The sequence below is a fragment of the Apostichopus japonicus genome, chromosome 3 (genome assembly GCF_037975245.1).
Source record: "Apostichopus japonicus isolate 1M-3 chromosome 3, ASM3797524v1, whole genome shotgun sequence".
Taxonomy (NCBI): Eukaryota; Metazoa; Echinodermata; class Holothuroidea; order Aspidochirotida; family Stichopodidae; genus Apostichopus; species Apostichopus japonicus.
This window is the reverse complement of record NC_092563.1, coordinates 7,195,774-7,216,988: the sequence shown is the minus strand read 5'-3', so window position 1 is coordinate 7,216,988 and position 21,215 is coordinate 7,195,774. Positions and strand designations below refer to the sequence as shown.

At 38.5% G+C, this 21,215-nt stretch overlaps 1 protein-coding gene across 1 annotated transcript in view; it reads right to left on the bottom strand.

The window, feature by feature from the left end:
• The window catches only part of LOC139961716 (plasmolipin-like), a 45,250-nt gene extending 30,084 nt beyond the window's left edge, over positions 1 to 15,166 (bottom strand). The window contains exon 1 of the mRNA XM_071961147.1: positions 14,904 to 15,166. The gene's annotated coding sequence lies outside the window, so the exon portion shown is untranslated. The remainder of the gene's footprint in view (positions 1 to 14,903) is intronic.
• Between the last annotated feature and the right edge of the window lie 6,049 nt (positions 15,167 to 21,215).

The window sequence follows — 21,215 nt, the reverse complement described above, 5'->3', positions numbered from 1 at the left end:
AACATAAAAGCGTACTGAGATGATTAAGACTTGAAAAATTCATTGACTAAACGTTTAAAAATAGGTAAAGATTTGGCATGCTTGCATTCAGCTGGCAAATTATTCCGTTCTTTGGCAGCTATGAAGGAAAATCTACGCTTGTGATATTCCGTTTTACCATCTTTCAGGTATAAGTTACTTTGGGTCGTGGATCTCAAATTGTGATTATGAATTTCGTGTGTAAAGTTGAATAACTGGGTTAGATAATTTGGGGAGAGGCCATTCATGGTCTTGTACATCATGATCAATCGTCGTATACATATTTGCGTATCGACAGGGTGCCACTTTAGCATTTTAAATAATTCTGTCGAGCTTTCATATCTTCCCGAGTTCGTAATAATACGCGCTGCTGCTTTTTGCATATGTAACAACTTTTGTAAATCGTTTGCTCCACACTAAGCTTGCACGGTTTCGTGAAAACTTACAACCGGTTTTTCTCTAGCAAAAAACCGAATCTGGCTCAAAAACCGGTTTTTTTCCCCCTCCTGAATTGCATTGAAAACATCCAAATCTCGATCGCTAAGATGCGTATTTTTGAAGCTTTATCAACAGCGGGTTCAAGTCTGTTCGTTCGCAGTAAATTGTTAAAAATAAGAATAATAAATTCAAGAAACGTTACTGCCTTCATGACTCTCATTTTATAACCCACGTTAACTAAACTAAAGTAAATATGTCGAAAAGAAATGTGTTAATGAAATTTTTTCTTAAAGTTTTAACATCACGTACACGTATCGTTTGTCTTGTTTACTGTACTTCACGAAGTTCAAATTCGTGTTCAGAAAAAAATATGACGGTCATGTTATATTATATGTTATATTTTCGGAGATGAGGGCCGAGCATAAACCCCATTATGACCAACTGGAGATCGTAAAAAAATGCTTTACAATATGATTGGTCCAATGAAGGTACCAAATTGCACGAGGCTCTAGCCATGTTCGCAGGTGGTATCTTGGCGGTAAAATAAATTTCTCTTCAAAGAGTGAAGAGAATTTACCGTCTACACTTTCAAGTACAAGTTGAAAAATATCACTGGCAAAAGCGGGATTAGGTCGGCAAAGAATGTAAATTGTTAACGTTTAAGTTGGAAACATGTGTTCATCAACGTAAACGAAAAACCACCTGAGAGACGCCTTGTCTGATAACTGATAAGAAGAAAGGTTTAAAGGAAAATTACAAAGAAAATAAAATCCATTAGCGTACAAAGGAGAATTGTCACAACAGCAACAGCTGTAATTTTCAGCCATGTATGCAACATTTTTACTCCTTTAATATTCCTTGACTCAAGCCTGACGCCAGGTGTCTCTTGTGAATAATGGACTGTGATTGTTCTAATGTTACTTGTTGCATCTTAGTTGTTAAACTCACAGAGCCCCCCCCGTGATTGTTCTAATGATACTTGTTACATCTTAGTTGTTAAACTCACAGAGCCCCCCCCCCTCCCCTGCGACTGTACATGTCGTATTGTATTGTGGATTGCGCAATGTATCTTTCAAGTTTTAACGTTCATTTTTTGAACACGAACTGTGATCAATGTGTTTGAAAAGATTTTCTCCATATCCTCTACTATTTAATTGAAGTTAAATAGTAAGAAGAACACAAAGAGGACAAACACTTTGATTGTAACAATTTATTTTGAACTGCATCTCGTCATTTGAGTGTGTACTTCTCACAACTACCAACGTTGGCCACAAGGTCAGTTCAATACTACAAGGTCGCCTAACTGATGCACGCATATATGGGCTGCATAGCCTAATGTTAGGCCTAGCTATCCACCCTCAAGCACTGGTTATGGCATGTGCGGATCGTAGCTGACAATGTCGTCTATCAGAAAAGCTTTCTCTTGTTGCAATTTACTTTCATATTGCAAAAAGAACAGTAAAAAGGAGAAACCAAAGTCAACAAACCTTTTTTTTCAGTTTTTGCAATTCACATTTCGGTTTTTTCCGGTTTTTTCGGTTTTTCGGTTTTCTTAAAATAAAAAATAGTACCGAAATTCGGTCGGAAAAAACCGGTTTCGGTACTAAAACCGGTTTACCGTGCAAGCCTACTCCACACGTACCCCAGACTATACTACAATAATCTAGAATGGGTCGTACATACCCATTATAGAAGATAATTTTCGTATTTAAATCAATATATGGTTGTATGCGTCTCAGTAAGGCAAGGCGATTTGAGACTGTTTTACAAACGTTGTCAACCTGAATATGCCAGGATAAATTGTTATCAATTTTTACACCTAATAGTTCTTCATATTTGACAGTCTTGAGAATTTTGCCCCCGAATGTCACAGAAAGAGTATTTGCATTGTCAGGTAATGAAGCCAGTCTCTGACCAGATCCCATCAATAATACCTTCGTTTTAGTGGTGTTGATTGCCATTTTATTTCGGTCACACCAGGCACTAACTTTTTCCATGTCTCTTTGCAATTTGTTATTCAAGTTAATGGTAGATGTATCACTGGCATAAAATGTTGTGTCGTCAGCATACATATCCGCTGAACAATATTCCAAAGTGAGATCCATATCATTAATATAAATTAAGAACAGAAGTGGACCAAGAATGCTTCCCTGGGTACACCACATGCAATTCGTCTTGAACTCGATAAAACACCATTTAAGTATGTGCATTGACTTCTATTAACTAAATAGGATTTGAACCAATTAATCGCTTTACTCGATACACCATAAATACGTAGTTTCGTTACCATAATCTCGTGGTTTACCAAATCGAATGCCTTACTGAGGTCTAAGAAAATAGTTCCCAAAATATACCCCTTATCAATAGATTCCAACCACTGATCCACAACCTTCAATAGCGCCGTTTCGCATGAATGCTTTTCCCTGAAACCCGACTGTGTATTACGTAAAAGGTCAAACTTATTCAAATGCTTACTGAGGGCTAGGTGGACATGTTTTTCAATTATTTTTGAGAGAATTGGTAAAATTGCAATCGGTCTGTAGTTCGATAAATCATGGCGGGATTCCGTTTTAAAACTCGGGATAACCTTAGCTTCCTTCCAGTTACATGGAAATACATCAGTATCAATGCTTTGATTTATTATTCGTGTAATACTGGGAGTAATTTCAATTGCACTTTTCTTTAATACATGCGCACTTATTTCATCAAGACCGGTCGCTTTGTTAGGGTCAAGCGACTGCAGATACTTCAAAACATACTGTTCAGTTACTCTTGGGATATTAAATGTCTCCCCTTGTGGTAATTTGGCGTTTACATACTTCCTAACCTCAGGGAAAGTATCACAGTTGTTGTGCTGGTTGTTAACTAGGTAAGTTTGACACACTTCAATAAAATATTTATTGAAGGCTTCCACAATATCACACCGTGAAATAGTTTTGTTTGGCTGCACGTATCATACAAGTCACTTTATTGCGCCAAAATCGATACGCAGTAGGATCCTTGATCTTTGTTCGGTCCCTCATTTTAATTGCATTGTTAATATCTTTATTGAACCACCTCGGTTGTTTCTCACGTTTGACTCTTTTTGCTTTCTTGGGAGCATGTAAATTCAAAACATTAATGAAGTTCTCATGCCAGCATGACAGAGATTTATCAACATCACATTCATGGGGGAGAGGTCCTATTGGTAACATGTTTCTCAAATCTGATTTGAAAGCAGCAGTATCAATTCGATCTATGGCTCTATACTTAAAGCTTCGATGTGATTTATTTCTTATTACTTTATTGTTCAGTCGCCAAGTGAAGAAAATAGGGAAATGATCACTCAGACGTATTTGGGGCACGATTGTGTTCATCAATCGATTTTCATTTGTGGTATAAACATGATCAATTAGAGTCATTGTACTCTCAGTTTGCCGCGTAGCTACTGTTACCATTTGAGTCAGATTAAATATTCGTATGATGTTGGTCATGATCATTATAGCTGGTTTTGTCTCGGTAATGGTTCTGGTAGTGGTATGGTGGGCGTTGGCGAATGGGTGGCATCATTGGTTCATGTCTAGTTGTTGGGCCACAGAAGTTGGGCGGTTGGTAACTCTTGGCATTCAGGCGTGGATGGGGATTGCGATCATGTCCTACAGGATTGCGGCGAGGATACTTTACACGAGGGCTCCTGTATTTCGATGGTTGGGGATTGCTGTGGATTTGATCTTCAGGAGTGGCTTTGTTGACTAGAGTTTGACGGTATATCGAGGGGATTGCTGTGAGGCGCTCTGCAAGTCTTTCAGCTCCTTTACGATTCAAGTGAACGTCATCAGAGTACATTGATCGGTCTATTCTTCCATCTGCGTACTTGAATGATAAGCTGTTTGCAATATATCGACAGTCTAGTTTCCGCATCAGCTCGTTCAGTTTGTTGTCAAGTTCCTCGATTTCAGGCGAATAGGCATCAAGTCTCGGGCATGGCCCAGACACGGTGATGAAGGGACCGTTCTCCGTTTTTGGAGTGGCTACCTGAAGCGTTGTAATCATGTCCTCAAATTTTTCAAGAATTTCTGTAACGTCACTCCCGCTCGAAACATCATTCGTCCCTACATGAATAATCAGGTTCTGGATTTTCTCGAGGTCAATCTCATCAGTTAAGTCCATACGTATTGATTCGACAGACGCTCCGCGAATGCATCGCACAGTTGTGTTTTCGAAGGTTCCATTGTTGAAATCTCTTAAAATTGAATCTCCTATCAGTAAATTATGCCTTTGCTCTTGCTGTGGTTGTTTCTGAACGATGCTTGAATATGATTCTTCCAATGTCTCTTCCAATCCTTGGCGAGATTCAGGTATTTCCTGTAGATCATGTTTTTTTCTTTCATGTCGATTCAGAGTTTTCAGTTCTTCGATCTCCTTGAGAGCGTTATTCAGTCTTTCAATGGTGTCTTGTAGGAGCTTTGGTAGTTTACGGCATGGTTGGCAGATCCATACTTTCCATTTAGGTGGCTGTTTCCTTAGACCAGCGCATTGGAGATGATATCCTATTTGACAGAACGCACAGACTAGGGCTGTAACGGTTAAACGGTTAACCGGTTAACCGACCGAACGGCCGGATAACCGTCCGCCGTACATCGTATAAGTTTAACCGTTTTTGTAATGCCAATTACGCAGTCGCAACGGCGCGTCTTCACATCACTTTGTTCCCGAAATAGACCGCAACATTTGCTTGCCGAAAATCACGTAACAATTGCAAACTTTATCACACATCCATACAAAAGATTTTTAAGATTGGCGGTACGATTGAAGGGATTACCAAGCGGTATGCGACCCGTGAAGCGCCTATTGTTACCCCGTTCGACAACGTGGCGAGTCTGCATCTAATCCTTTCAAATTTAGATTGTATTTAAGCAGTAAACGTTTTCTTTATTATGATGTAATTTCAGTTCAGTGTTCCCTCTAAGGTGCGGGATTGCATTCAACAGACTCAGTAATCCCACAAAGAAAACATTTGTCTGCTGGAAATCCCCGCATCGTTTTCTTGCATTCGCGATAAGTTTATACTCAATGCACAACGCTTGACTGTAAAAAAAACTCTGCAAATCAGTAGAGAAATAACCAATTGTGTACGAAAAGTAAGTTGGTACACCTTTCAAATTTTACGAAAGGTCGAGCAAAAAAACTTTCGAAAAATTCACGCGAAACTGGCATATCGTGCTAAATGGAAGTAATGTCATGTAATCAAGGCTCTAGTACACCCAATTATGAATAAAACGTAAGAACACATCTGGTGTTGAGCGGCGAAAAAGTATTTTCTAGAATTTCCAAAATTACGGAGAAAATAATATCCTACCATAGTTTAGTGTATAGCAAATAGCCTAACCACCTCGTCGGTAACGGATCTCACGTAACTACAAAAACACAACTAATTGTATATTGCGAAGTTTACGTTTTCTACAATAACATGGAAACAATATTAAGCATTTAGTTAATCATGCCAAGTGGCCTTAAACATGTGATTACAAGGTTTACTTCCATGTATCATGTGGAATAGATTGTCTTGGTCATGCGGAGGAGTCAGTTGCCTGTTTTACTTACCTAGCTGTTACGGGGATCATATTTTACCTACTTTTCTTAAACGTCTAAGATAATAATTCTCATAACTTAACCGAACCTTTACTGACTGACCTTATTAATTCTAGACCATGAAAAGTTCCTTGGCAACATGCCAAAAAATTGTTAACAACAGGTGTTAGACAGGGGAGGAGCTCACAGTTGTTTGGCAAGGTACCTTGGAAAATGTAGCCTACCGTAGTTGTAGTATAGTGCAAGCTATTGTTAGGCAGTCTAGGAATGGGGCTTTGCCGAACGTTGTTTCATAAAATCGCATGTTTTTTAAGTTTAACTTTTTAATGATTATAAGACAGATAGATCTCTTTTCATTTTATAACAAAATATGGCTACTCTAACTTGTCATTTCAAAATTTTCATCAGTTTCGTGACAATTTAAATTAAAAAAGTTGTCAGTATTTTGCATCCACAGCTGCGAATATTTTATCGCCAGACGCGCCAAATTTTCCGGGGCGTTAACCCCTGGACCCCCACAAGGGGTTCCACCACATGACCCCACCGGTGGCCTACCCCACGCAATTATGCTACGCGTGCTAATTGTGTTTGCTGCACGAACTTCGGCGGGAAATCGACAGGGTGTTCGCGGGAAATTTTACAATGTTTTCCACACTTCCCCCCTACCCTCTGCCTACCCCGCCACAATGCACAAATTCAATATATCTGTGACCCATTGTTGTACTTGTAATTGCGTAGGCCTAGCCCTACTACCGTACACTTCTGTAGTAATCGCTTCCTAACAACCGACTTTCCTGACCTTGGCCTAGCTGGTGAAAGCCTTGTAGTCTAACACTCCATATGATCGCGAACTTGCCAATGCCAATATTAAGTAGGCCTAGTAATATTAGGCTTAAGGCCCGGTCACACTACAGCGATATTTTATAGAAATACGGTCCGATTTTTCCGATTTTAGGCCGAAGAGTGAGGTTTGTGGTAGTGAATGCAATGAATGCAGTAGAATATTCGAATACCTACTTCAAATCTGAGGGGTTCTAGAACTGACTACATTCTGAAGTGACGTCACATCGAAAAACGATAAAAATCGGAAGAGAAATCGGATAGCTAACCGATAAAAGGAAACAGAGTCAATATCAAAAGTTAGGAGAGGTCTATTCCACATCGGAATGGCTCAACAGATAGCAAATCAGGTCCTTTATCACTGTGGCTAGAAGACCCGAACGAAAAACTGTCTGTTTCGATTCCTCTGGGAAAATCGGATAGTATTCCGATAAAATATCGGTATAGTGTGACCGGGCCTTTATAACTGCCATACAATGCCTGCGCTATTACAGTAGGGGCTACGCAATTAACGAAGAAATATTTGCTTCAAATATCTCTGTAACAGTTACCGATGAACTGAAAGAGAAACAAAAATCTGTTTACAACTTCATGAAAACGCGCGATTCGTCTTTTTCAATGCAACGATCGTCAAAACTAAGCAAATACAACCAAATTCTTGACATACGCGTTACGAAAAAACGATACTTGCAGCGCTATTTTGAGAATGTACTTCCGCACAAAAGTGGTGGCGCTCTTTCGGAATTATAATCTGAGCTATATAACTCTGATTTTCGGCTCTTATTTTGAGCCAACAACACGGGTTACGTTTAAACGTTAACCGTTCGGTTAATAGAAACGGTTAACCGGTTAGTGAATTAACCGGAATGACACAGCCCTAGCACAGACGACATCTTTTTCCGGATCATTATCTGGATGTTGGCACTGTGGCGAGCAATTCGCTGTGGCTGATTGACTCTGAATAATAGTGTCAGTGAGTTGTTCAGGTGCTGGATTAGGTCTCCAACAATAACAGATCGATATTCAATGCGTTGGGTACTGCCGTACTGGAAATGAATTGCTGTGCACTGTTCTAGGAGACTAGGCTATACTATATAGCAGTGGAGGGCTGTTAGGCTGACGCACCGTAGGTATTCACAGTTACGTTAGAACTAGTCCATAAAATTATCCAAAAGTAAGAGTCAAAAACGATGAAAACAGCTGATAAAATGTTAAAAACGAGGAACGAAGAAGCTATTCCATTAAAAGAGCAATCAAATCGTGAACATTTCTATGAAAACGTCGTAAAAAATATCACATATACTGTACGTACCACGCGTGCGACCACAACTACAGTCTATTTCATTTTTCATTTTCATTTTTCATTTACTGATTGGTCATCATATTAGTTGGTCAAGTGCATCTTTGCTAGTTAGTAACCAATAGGATTTGGGGAAGTCATGTGACCTAGAGTTGTTGTTACTTAGTTCTGGTAACATTGCATTTTGTTTTAGTTAGAGTTTGATTCTTCATCTATAGAGAGCAAGACTTCTTTTGCTTAATCTTTTGTACTTATAATATTTTTGTTAATACACCCAGGAAAGAGTGTTGTATAAATAAGGAGTTTTGAAGATGTCCATCATGTAAAGTTATATTTAGTGTTCAACCGATTATGCATAACAGAAAATACCGATTAACGATTATATTTTTCATAATCGTACCGATTCCGATTATTTGAAAATGAGAAAATATCCCATATATACGAAATCGGCAATAAAGTTTGACAGAAACAATTATTGTTGTGATATCCCCCTGTTTCCTTTTGCTTCGTTGTTATACAAGGCTCTAAGGTATCATTTTGTATGTACCAAGTAACCTTTGGAGTTCTCGGAAAGGAAAAAAAATTTTTTTTTTTTTTTTATTTCCAAAATACGGAAATATGACATCCTACCTAGTCAGCACTGTGCTAAGCGAATGGCCTAACCACCTCGACATGAGTGTCACCTGTTAATGGCTTGAAATGGGCTAAGAATAGTTACTCAAAATATCCATCTCAAAAAGTATCTCAGACAAACCATCCATCTTCAATCTTTACCAAAATGTAAATTTTAATGACATATTGCCTTCATTCCGACATTATTTTGTACTTATTTTACCGTTTATGAACAAATAGAAATGTTACGAACTTGAAGTTAAAGATACCTATTCGTTACCTATTTAACTCCATTCAGGTTCAATTAGAAAATGTAAGCTTAGGCCAATCAAACTGAAAAGCAAATTGTACCATCGTAACTTGTTTAAAATTACTCTAAAATGTAATACCAGATTGATGTAAAGAAATAATAACAACTAGAAACTACTCCAATATAAAATATAACATTCCCTCTATAAGACATATCACTTACAGTACCTTCCAAAAAAATGCCGATTTCCAGCAAATTGAAAGTTGTAAAGTAAGCTACGCATTTTTTTTTTTTTTTTTGCAAACCGATGGTTAGGCTACATTTCCCATTGACTTAGTGTGGTTGTTAGGCTAACATGTGGTCGAAGATTGCAGTTTCCGTGGATATTTTAATTTTTATTTGCGACACAACTAGAGCGAATAAACAGATGGCAAGGTTAGATTTCCATGCAGTTGACTTAGTGTGAAGTAAGGCTACCATGTGGTCAGAGATTTGTGAGGATTTTAGGTTATTTTCGCTGGTACTGAAATTGCTTTGTGCAGGCCGTAATTTGCCACGGCAACTTCCTGGTGATTGTGCGCGACCCTCCCGCACTGCTTCAAATTTGATGCAGGATGTGAAAACTGTTTGCGCGATTCGCGCTGCAACTGCAATTCCTAGCTAAAGCAAACGCATGTTACAATTAATTTTACTCAGACACCTGATAAAACGAGGGCGATTTTCTTATATTGCTTTTTCGCACTCGTAATTGTGCTTTAGGAGGGCTTTTTAGCACTTGCGAGGGCGAATCTCCCATCGCCCCCGCTTATTTCCGACCCTGTCAAGCACATTCGTTAATTCGCGAAATTGGTATTGCTGCTATGCTTACTGAGCCAAGAAATTTGAAGTCACTAACCACGCGAGAAGCAAAATCGGCGACCCTGGCAGCGTAAATTGATGAAAGTATACACTGTGAAAGACGTATAGTGTCTTATTTTAATATTTCGTAGTAAAAGAACAAACCTAATACATCAGTTGATATTTTTAACTTCTATATGGTTTTGAATAACGATATTTTCACCTTCCATATGTTTTTGAATAATCGGTATGACATAACTGGTATTCAACGTAATTTTTACCGATTCCGATTATGTTCCGATTATGCAATATTCGTACCGATTCCGATTAGGTTAATCGTTTGAACACTAGTTATATTCTTAAATTATGATGAGAATGTCATAATAGTATCTTTTTGGCCACTGTTCTGGATCTTGCCGAGATGGTAACCATGGACGTTTTGTATTTTACTTAATTGTTGTTCTTGAAGCCTACCTGTACTTTGTAATTACCTAAGGAACCGGATGCTACCATCGAGCTGTAGACGTCACTCTAAACTATTTTATTAATTTGTCATACCATTTTGTAAATCGCTGGACTGCAGTTTATTATGGAGTTTATTAGGGAGCACACTGATGTACACCGGAACCTTAATTCGAGAAAATGAACTTTCCGCGTTGAAGCAAGGAAGCGAGCAGTTCTCGACAGCACCAGTGTAAAATCAGATAAGTTTAAGTATTCCTTTATTGTAACCTTTGTCATGGCCATAGACAATAAGTTTAAGTTTTTCTAAATTCTAAATGTTTAGTGTATAGTACAGTGCACACTGTAACCTTATTACTGTTAATATTGTCTATACAACCTGTGCTGCATCTTGATGTACAGTGTTCAGTACTACAGTAACCAGTATGTTATGTAACTGCAAGAATTAATATTTAAGAGTGTGGTCAAGTTGACATATAATTTGTAATGTAGATACTTTTTATTGTTTTGTGCCATTGATAGCCTTATAACATCCCCATTTCCCACAATTGGAGGATTGAAAATATAAGTAGTTCATGGTACATTTCTTTGTATTTTGTGTCTTTCATTGTCAACCTGTGTAGAACTGACTCAGCAGTTGTTTTGAATATCAGCATTGAACCATTCGGACAAGGAGACAATTTTATCCTGTCTTGAGGCCTAGGCCCACTTGATACACATATTGTTGACCAATTGTCCTAATTACCTTGACCGAAGGAAAGGACGGTTACATAAGGGAAGGCTCGCAAATTTAACCGGCGATGATCGAAGGCCCAGCCGTTGCTATCCAGTGTAATGAGCACAGCAACCAGCTGGTAATGAGTCATGCTTGAACGCACACATTTCCTGCCTTCCAAGAGTCGGTGGACAGTTGTATGCACTTGACTATGAGACCACAAATTAAGCCTCTTATGCACAAAAGAAGACCAGACAATGAATTGGTCACTTTGGTCCAGGATGTACACAAAAGGGTTATAGAATTTTCTCTGCAGGTTGGAGAATTGTTTATCAATAAAGCTACTACATATAGGCTACTGTAACTGCATTGAGTTACTACACAGTTGTGTGTACTTTGCTGACGGTTTGTGCTCGTATCATGAATTTTACGTGGCGCTTTCATCGCTATTTTTTATTTCGTGTTTTGCAATTGAACTAACGGAGACACTCCTATGGTCTTGAATCCCTTAATACACAAAAACCTACATCATCAATGCTCTAGACAATCTCTCAAACCTGTGGGGACTTTTCTTTCGTTCGTACTATAAACAGTTTATTGAAATGACAGTAAATATATAGCCTAACCATTAAAACTCTCGTACGTATCTATATGCAGAATCACCTCCACGTGAGTCATGCAGTCAGACAGTAGGCTAAGACATGTGCGTGATCTTACTTTCACGTTGCGCAGCTGCTTTCGGGTTGTAAAAAACCTGAACAGTTCGCGACTTGTGCAAAGAAATATTGTTAAATTGCATGGCGCTTTACGAAATGGAATGGCTAATAAAGAAACCGTATAATTCTTATTCATAGTAGACTTACTTGGCTTTAGTTGTAACGAAGTCACGAATGATATAATTTTAATTTAGTTTGAGAAATTAAGTTTGTTCAGATCGTTTAGCATAAAGCATAAATTCGGTTTAGACTACAACGGTATGAATAGTTGTAATTGTACTATACACTGAACCAATGTTTGAAAACTTGCCTTTGAAGCCTTCATGAATGGGTAATATGACTTTTTGTATCACATTGCGTGACATTTATTTCTTGGCAACTTGCCAACGTTACTTGAGATAGTAGTATTTCATCAGAGCCAGGCAAAAATAACAGTCTGCTGTTAGAGACAAGTTAGAGTAGCTATATTATGCCAAACAACCCCCTGTCTAACACCTGTTTGTTAACATTTTTGGCACGTTTCCAAAAAACTTTTCATGGAGTAAACTATTTTGACTCCACTCTAGAATTAATTAGGTCAGTCAGTAAAGGATCGGTAAAGTTATGCGAAATATTATCTTAGACGTTCAAGAAAATTTATATCCCCGTAACAAAGTAAAACCATGGATGTATATAAAACACACCTCAAGCTAACCGACTCATCTGCATGAACAAAACAATCTGTTCCCCATGATACACGAGGCACAGTCTATACCATACATACATAGCACGATATCAAGGCCCCAATAGCTACAGTATGGCCATCTTTATCAAAGTAAATCTTGCAATCCCATGTTTTAGGCCACTTGGCGTGATTAACTAAATGCTCAATATTTTTTCCATGTCCTTGTAGAAAACGTCAACTTCGCAAAATACAATAAGTTGTGTTTTTGTTGTTACGTGAGATCCGTAACCGACGAAGTGGTTAGGCTATGTACTATACTCTTAACTATGGTAGGATAATTATTTTTCCTTTTTATGTGGAAATTCTAGAAAATACTTTCTTTTTCCCCCGCTTAACAGCAGATGTGGTCGTATGGTTTATTCATAAATGGGTGTACTAGAGCCTTGTTTACATGACATTTGTTGCATTTAGCACGATATGCCAGTTTCGCGTGAATTTTTCGAAAGTAGTTTGCTCGATCTTTCGTAAAATTTGAAAGGTGTACCAACTTACTGTTCGTACACAATTGGTAATTTCTCTATGCTCATTTTTGTTTCCATGTCCTTGTAGAAAACGTCAACTTCGCAAAATACAATTAGTTGTGTTTTTGTTGTTACGTGAGATCCGTAACCGACGAAGTGGTTAGGCTATGTACTATACTCTTAACTATGGTAGGATAATTATTATTTTTTTTTTGTGTGTGGAAATTCTAGAAAATACTTTCTTTTTCCCTCGCTTAACAGCAGATGTGGTCGTATGGTTTATTCATAAATGGGTGTACTAGAGCCTTGTTTACATGACATTTGTTGCATTTAGCATGTTATGCCAGTTTCGCGTGAATTTTTCGAAAGTATTTTGCTCGATCTTTCGTAAAATTTGAAAGGTGTACCAACTTACTGTTCGAGTAGAGAAAAGAGAGATGGATCAGTGTTAGTGAATGAAAATACTTTGTACAGGAAAAGAAGTCTGAAAGTATTTTGAAACATTCAATACGAAAATAGTTCATGAAGATTTCAACTCGTTCTTGAAATAAATCTTCTACTGTGGTCAGAGTGCCATTGTTACGTATAAACCACAGACCAGGAAAAGGCAAGTACCGCTTTTGTTTACAAACAATAGCAGCGCTTCTGTGTTGGGAGCTCAATGCTCATTACTTTCACGGAGTTACCGTGGGTGTGTGCACTCAAGCGTGAGCGATATGCAGGCTGCATAATGAGCAGTGGTGTGCTGCTGGCTGGGCCTTCGATCATCGCCGGTTAAATTTGCGAGGCTTCCCTAAGCAAATACTATTTGCAATGTACTTGTCTGCTTCTGGATTGATTCATTTAATTAAAAGACTGCTATAACATGAATGTCAACCAGAACATAGCCTACATGTACATTGTGTGCAGTACTATACATAATATATACATGTACTAAGTGTACATGTACAGTGTGTATTGGTGTTAGGCGTAAACATGTAGTCTTCTGGCACTCATTGTCCTTATCCAAATGAATTCCCACTAAACATGATAGTATATTATAGGAAAGCATTGTAATCATTATTTTGTATTGTTTGTACTAGACATTAAACCTCTGAAAAATCAAGTACCCTGAAGCAATGGTGTAGGAGCAATTAATCACTAAAAATAGCACATTTTTTAATGAAAAATACAAATATTGAATATTTTGACACTTTTAAGTTGACGTAACTCCACAAGACAATGTTTTTGTAGCCTAATTTTGGGTACTAATTTAGAATCCGTACCATTCGGCTACCCGACCAATTAACATTCTTATTGACAACTAATTCCATTGAAACGTCTTCTTTTGTGATGGTCTACTGCAGTAAGACTTAATCCAATGCTTATTATACAGTTGTTATTCTGCCAATTCTAAGTAAGCTTTCCCATTCATATGGTACGGATTCTAAAGTCAGGCCTAATTTTGTATATTCCTGTTCCTTCTATGTAAAGACTCTTAAGTCATCTGAAATAGAAAGGTACAGTAGTTAAATGTTTTGATTGCTGAGAAATGAGACCTCAAAAATCAAGAAAATGCCAAAATGCCCCAGTGGCGACAAATTGCGGAATTTCAAAGTGTGATAAATCGGCCAATTTTGAAGCAATGCAACTGAAATTTTCAGAATATGCTTATTTCATGCCTCATGGTGTTCCAAATCATACAAAAAAATTGGGAAGTTTTGGAAAGGGTGCAGCAACAGCCATGCGTGAATTGACACGGAATGACCCTACTAGCACTGCTGCGCTGCGTACCAACATCCTCATTGTCATACCCAAGAGGGGTTTTTAACGAGTATTTAACAGAAACAGAAACTAGGCCTATGCCATGAATTAATTGTAATGTTAGACTAGCCTAAGCCTACCTAGGCTACGTTAAGTATTAGCCTAGTAATAGTATACAGAGTAACGGAATCAGCATTGAAAGACAGTGAAATTCACCTTCGAAATCGTATCTAAGTTTCAAAGCAAACAATCTGCGTAGTTTTCAATGCGAACTTCGTACAGCTTCGGAACGTTGCAAATTTTGATTAACTTTTCTTCAATCAGTAAGGCTACTGCGACTTTCTCTGAGTGTGTTAATACTAGTCAGCTTCCTCTGTAGTGTAAATGAGTAATAGTACTAAAACTACTAATAGCATCCAGCACGTACTGCAGTACTACACTGTAAGATCATTACACTTACAGAAGGATATTATGTTGCGCCAAGGGGAGTGTACGCGCCCAGATGACGCTAGGTGGTGGTACTGGTCTAATATACATTTCTTTACAAGGACAATGTGCAGAATATGAGTTTTCTGCAGAAGTTGCTAAACAGGACATTAGGCCTATGAAGTTTACATTCCACTCATAGTGGGGGGGGGGGGGGGTTGATACCCCCAGATCACCGGAAATGGCACTTCCAGAGCATGAAAATGACGAACCCGATGTACACTTTGGCCTGAGAACCAAGTGTTTCCCAATAGTTTTTTTTTTCCATCCATAACCTTTTGAAGATTTTCACCCGTCACACATCATTGTTCGACCTCATCGCATCTCCCGTGGATCATTGCTTTGGTTTAGGTGATTCTACGTCGCGACCTGCAAGACCCGTCAGTTCCACTTTTCAAGGTTTTAAGCCCATTATTTGTTTAGAATATTAAAATCAACATTTCTCGTAAAATTCACTTAAAAACCTACCCATAATGTTGCACAATCATCTGTGGACATCCCAATCGGGGACGTACGTAGCTATAGGATCAGATGATTATAGGGTGTGAAGAAATTCCAAAATTCCAACTAAATAGATTGTTTTACAACTGAGTGTAGGTGTGTCTGGAGGGGCCTAGATGGGTTCACGACTCTGTGGGTGAGTGGGGGCCCGGGGGTAACAAAACAGTGGTGTTCACTTGCTAAACGTTGTCTAGCATCGCATGTGCAGGAGTGGGCAGTAGAAAACATAATAGATTAGGTTATAACTTTGCAGACAGTTTGACATCAAAGCAGGACCCCACCATATGTTGGCCGGGAACTATTTTGCGAAAAAGCAGGCCAGCTTATAACACTTACCAGCAGAAATGACACCTCCTAGTCGTGTAGATAAGGTAGTAACTATAAACGGCCAAGCGCCACCATCAGTTGGCGCGGAGCGCAGGAAATTTAACAAAATGGCAACCAAATAGCAGCCAAAATGGCAGCATCGGTGCCTCTGCAGAGACCCCAAACAGTCATAATTGCAAGGACAATGGGCAACAGAACCCCTAATGATATTTAAGTGGAGTTTTTGTGTTCACTCTCATCAAAATTGAAATGACTGGAATGGTAAAATCTGCAAGTTTGTTGATGCTTGGGCGATTAGTATTGGCCGTCGTAGGGGAAAGTTCTAAGGGGGAAGGCGTGTCCCTTCCAGGTTTGAAAATATTGCTCTCATGACGTGGCTTAGGCGCTAAATGGTTCCGTCATTTCTAAGCACTAGGAATTACATTACATTACAATTTGCATGAAGGGCTACAGAAGCCTACAGCCAATACATATTACCTATTGAATGGAGTGGTAAATACGGGTAACTTTGTGATGAACTGTCGGGCTCAGTAGGTGATAGCTGTCCTGGGAAGGGGTCTCTGCATGGACGTGGCGTAGATGCAAAATGGTGCTGTAATTTTCTGTATACGTGCATGCACTCAAAATTACCATGTTCTGAGGAGACTCCAAACCATAACAACTCCAAACAATAAATGTTTCAAACTATTATTCATGTCGTACAAAACAAAGCTCAAGTGGGGGGGGGGGGTAAACCCCCAAAACCTCCCCCTGGATCCGCCCTACACTTCTACGTCTGTAATTAGAGCACAGAAATTTATACATTTCTGTGAATTGAACCATCACAGTAATGGAATTTGCAGATATCAATGTTAACCTTCCTTTGACATATTCACTCCGGTTTGCTGCAATGCTCACAGCATTTACATTTTGAGAACTTTCAAGTTTGTGTAGTAATATTTATTTAGATATAGGGTTGTGGCAACGACTGGGGTAGATGGGGGGGGGGGTCCATCATCATAGCCTACTATATGCACGATACATACTGTTCCAGCTCAGCAAAGAAATATTCGTAAAGGTTTGCACCAATGAACTCCATACTGCAGATGATGAAGTGGTCAAGAGCGTGTCCTGTGACGATATCCACCTGACCCACCGTAGGTACATCGACCGATTAACCGCACTCCGATGGTTATACAGGCCTATAGATCAGAGCCAAGCTAAGGCAGTTTACCAACACACAGTCCTCAAAATCGTAACAAACGTGATCGTGACCCCAGGGACCACCATGACCATCTAGATTACAGAAGGTAAAACCCACACCAGTCAAATTGGCGTAAAACTCGCAACCATCGATCATTTCTACAGAAGACCCTATACGGGAGATACGAATGGGGTTGTTATAACTGGAGAAAAGAACCATAACTCAGAAAGATGTCGCTTCAGTGTAGATCATGTGGACGTCAGGCATGGACACAGGGAGTTGTTATGGAACAACTCCCTGATGGACATAAGTAAAGGTTATGCTTCGACAACAATCACGAGTATTAGATTCTTGGTCAAGATGACGGTACCGCTATACATACGAACCCTGTCCTGTGATTACCACTGACGACACCTCATAATGAATCACACAAAGTATTCCATAATAAACATCTGAATAGTTTACACACATTGATGTAAGTAAGAGTTTTTAACTATGTTTTCAAATATAAATTCAGCAATGTTTTGACCACCACGAAAATCAATAATGTCATCGAAATAGGTTTTTGTGAATATTCATCCCCTTTTACCTCAGGTGAATCAATAATACTATAGGCTATTATATATGATGTAATATATTTGATTTGAAAGAAATATTTTTAAAAAGATACAATCCAGGATTATGCAGTATGCATACCTGGTTATAATGTCATTCGTAAGGAAAAGAAAGATAGAGAAGAAGGAGGAGTTGCTGTATATAAAAAAAATATATAAAAAAATATATAAAAAACAGCTTTGTTCGACATTCCAAATTTGAAACAAATAGAATTGAAAGGGATCTGGATTGACTATTATTTTACTTCATGTTAAAAAAAAATTGTTATGTGTTTTTTTTTTTTTTTTTTTGTACCGGCCACCTGATTCAATAGCATAGTGGAATGATCATTTTCATGAACTGTTAGCTGCCCCATGTAATAATTTTTCTGACATAGGCCTAGTTATTATCGGAGGGCATTAACATAAATTTATTAGGTGGTAGTAACAAAAGGTGGATGCAGGACATGTATAACTTGAAGCAAATGATAAAGTTACCAACTAGTGAAACTAATTCATTGTGCACATTAATGTATCATCTTAATTGATCATATTTAAACGACTAAAGAAAGTCGAATTGTCAATACTGAAGTTCCAAAAATGAAGTTGAGGGACCATTACCCGATATATTTCACTTAGAACTCGCTGCCGCATAACAGCCATCATCTGAAAAGACGGGTCACGAAACTATGAAATTTCGTGTGACAAATAAAATAGATTGCGTTCTAGCATGACATAAGGAATTTTTCTTGGCAATCTGTGTTGCAAGTAGCAGATGCAAATCGGTCGTTAGAAAATTGGCAAAATGTTTTCCTAAATATTGTTAATTAGCTTGCTCCCCAAAAAGAAACCAGGGTCCAAATAGAAAAAAAAATCAGCCCAAGTGGTTCAATGGTGAGATAAGTCATGCCATTAAAATGTGGAATTCATCAAAATTAAACGATCCAGAGATATATCGATTCTGGAGAAACAAAGTTGTTAGTTTTATTCGACTGGCTAAACAATATTTTAGAAATTCTTTTGTAAAAGAACAAAGGCGACTCCAAAGCTTTTTGGCAACCTCCTATTTACAAGAGTAATTCAAAGGCTAGATGTATCAAATTATCGACCCATCTCAATATTGCCCGTATTATTTAAGACAGTAGAAAAACACGTCCATGGTGCTTTATCCAAGTTTTCAAATGCATTTAGTCTAAAACGAATGTCCCAGTCTGGTTTTAGAGAAGGGCACTCTCGTGAAATTGCATTACTGAAGATAAACGACGACTATTTATTTGTAACCCTTTGAAAGTGATGTGCTACTTTAATAATTGGTGGCGCTGTCTAGAATTAATTAGAGGGTTTCCTGTTAGTTTATGCCACTGCACATGTTGAAGATTTTATTGCGTGATAGCCATCTTTGCCCGTGCAGCCTCTTTACCATTGCCGTCCTCTGTGAGGCATAGTTTAGCTGGTACAATTTGTCAGCTGGTGTTTTGTTGTTTATATATTGAGAACTTCTGTAACTGATTACTTGGCAGCTCTCCAGGTACGGTTTTTTCCTTTTGTTTTAAGTTAGTTTTGATAATAAATTATTCACATCGAGTCAATGCGATGTGCTATGTGTGTTACGTATTTTAGCGTACGTAGCCTGTTGTGTGTAGTGCACATCGGAGATCCAGCATTGTTAGCCGATAAACTGAACCTTTGATTAGTTGGTGAAAAACTCATTGTTTACGGTAACAGTTATTGAATAAAGTTATCTGTGCGATAGATTGTTTAGAATGTGGGGTTTTCTAAGATAAATAGGCTGTTTTCGCCTATAAGGCGATATAGTTGTGTTATGGGAGCTATACTGTATTGGGTGTTAGTAATAGTAGCTAGGGTTGTTAGGCTTAACAATATGCCCATGAGTACAGAGACCTGAGCTTTGTGTTATATCAAAGTGGGGGCGTTGTTGCAGAATATTGGAGATCCTCGTTTGTACACAAACGGGTATACTATTGTGATAAGGGATAAGTACGGATTGGGAAAGGGTTATCTCATGTTTTACCGTGGAGTTAATACACCGTTGTTCAATGTTGTATTATTTTGATGTATTGATTTGATCAGATTTAAAGTGTTTGGCAACAGTAGTTTAGCATATTGAGGTATTTTAGATGTGATCGTAGTGGTAGTGTTTTCGTACTGTTTGGTAACCAGGAGCGTAGCCAAGGGGTGGGGGGGGCGAAGGGGGAGCCGCCCCCCCTTGAGCATTTTTTTTTTTAATGTTTTTATGATATCGCTAGTATTTTCAAAAGAGAAAATGCTAAGATGCAACTAACAAGGCCTGGTTAGTGCCATTTCCAGCGATCTGGGATGCATTTTCAGTCAAAATTTTCTTGTACGCTTGGCGCCAACCATGGTGGCGCTATGCTTAGATAGTCTGCAATGCCTAATGTACAGTTTCGCCCCTCCCTTGGCAAATTCCTGGCACGCGCTGTTGGTAACCTCCTCTCCAGACTGGTGTTCGTGACCGGGTATCCATACGTTGACGCGGTCACAGGAACTTTGCCTGAGCCTGTGATATTAGCGAACAGATCAGTTAACGCTCGATATTAATCAGGGGAAATTTATATATTCTAACTGGGGATGAGTGCATGCAACGGGGGGGGGGGGGGGTGTATTAATCTAGAAGGTGGTTTATCTAACTACTGTGGGATAGCATTCATTGTTACTATATATTAAGCATTATTATTTTAAGCATTTAAGTGTATACCACACCATATTCAAACGGGAACTCCTCTATCCCGTCTCAATAGTCGAGTACCCAGATGGTATTAATTCAGTATGTGTTGGGACAATTGAATAACTTGGGTTTTGTGTCTATATTTCTTCTGCGTTAGGGTCTATTACTTTAATCTAAATAGAGGGCGGACGAACGAACCACAGGTTACATATTAATAGCAAATATCTTCTTGGATCGGTATTTCTAGACCTGAGAATCTAAGCACTTGACCTAGTAAACCATTCTATTCTAATAAACTAGATATGGTCTCTCAGAAAGCTCCGTTGCGTGGTTTAAGTCGTATTTATGCGATAGGCAACAATCTATATGTTAATGGTGTGTATTCCCCCTTATTGCCAGTTATAACATGTGGGTGCCACAGGGGTAAATTCTGGGCCAGTTACTCTTTGTTTTGTTCATTAATGACATGGGTCAAAGTATAAATCATTGCTTGGTGGGTATGTATGCAGATGATACAACATTTCATATGAAAGGCAAGTCTATAGATTATTAAGTACCAAACTTGATGAGGATATGGCTAATGTTTGCAAATGGTGCCAAAAATATAAAATGTTTATAAATAGTAACAAACCAAAAGCATGTTCATTGGTTCCAGACATAGGCTGAAATCCTATCCCAAATAACAAGATAAATATTAGCGTCGAAAATTCATTAGATAGATAGATATTTAT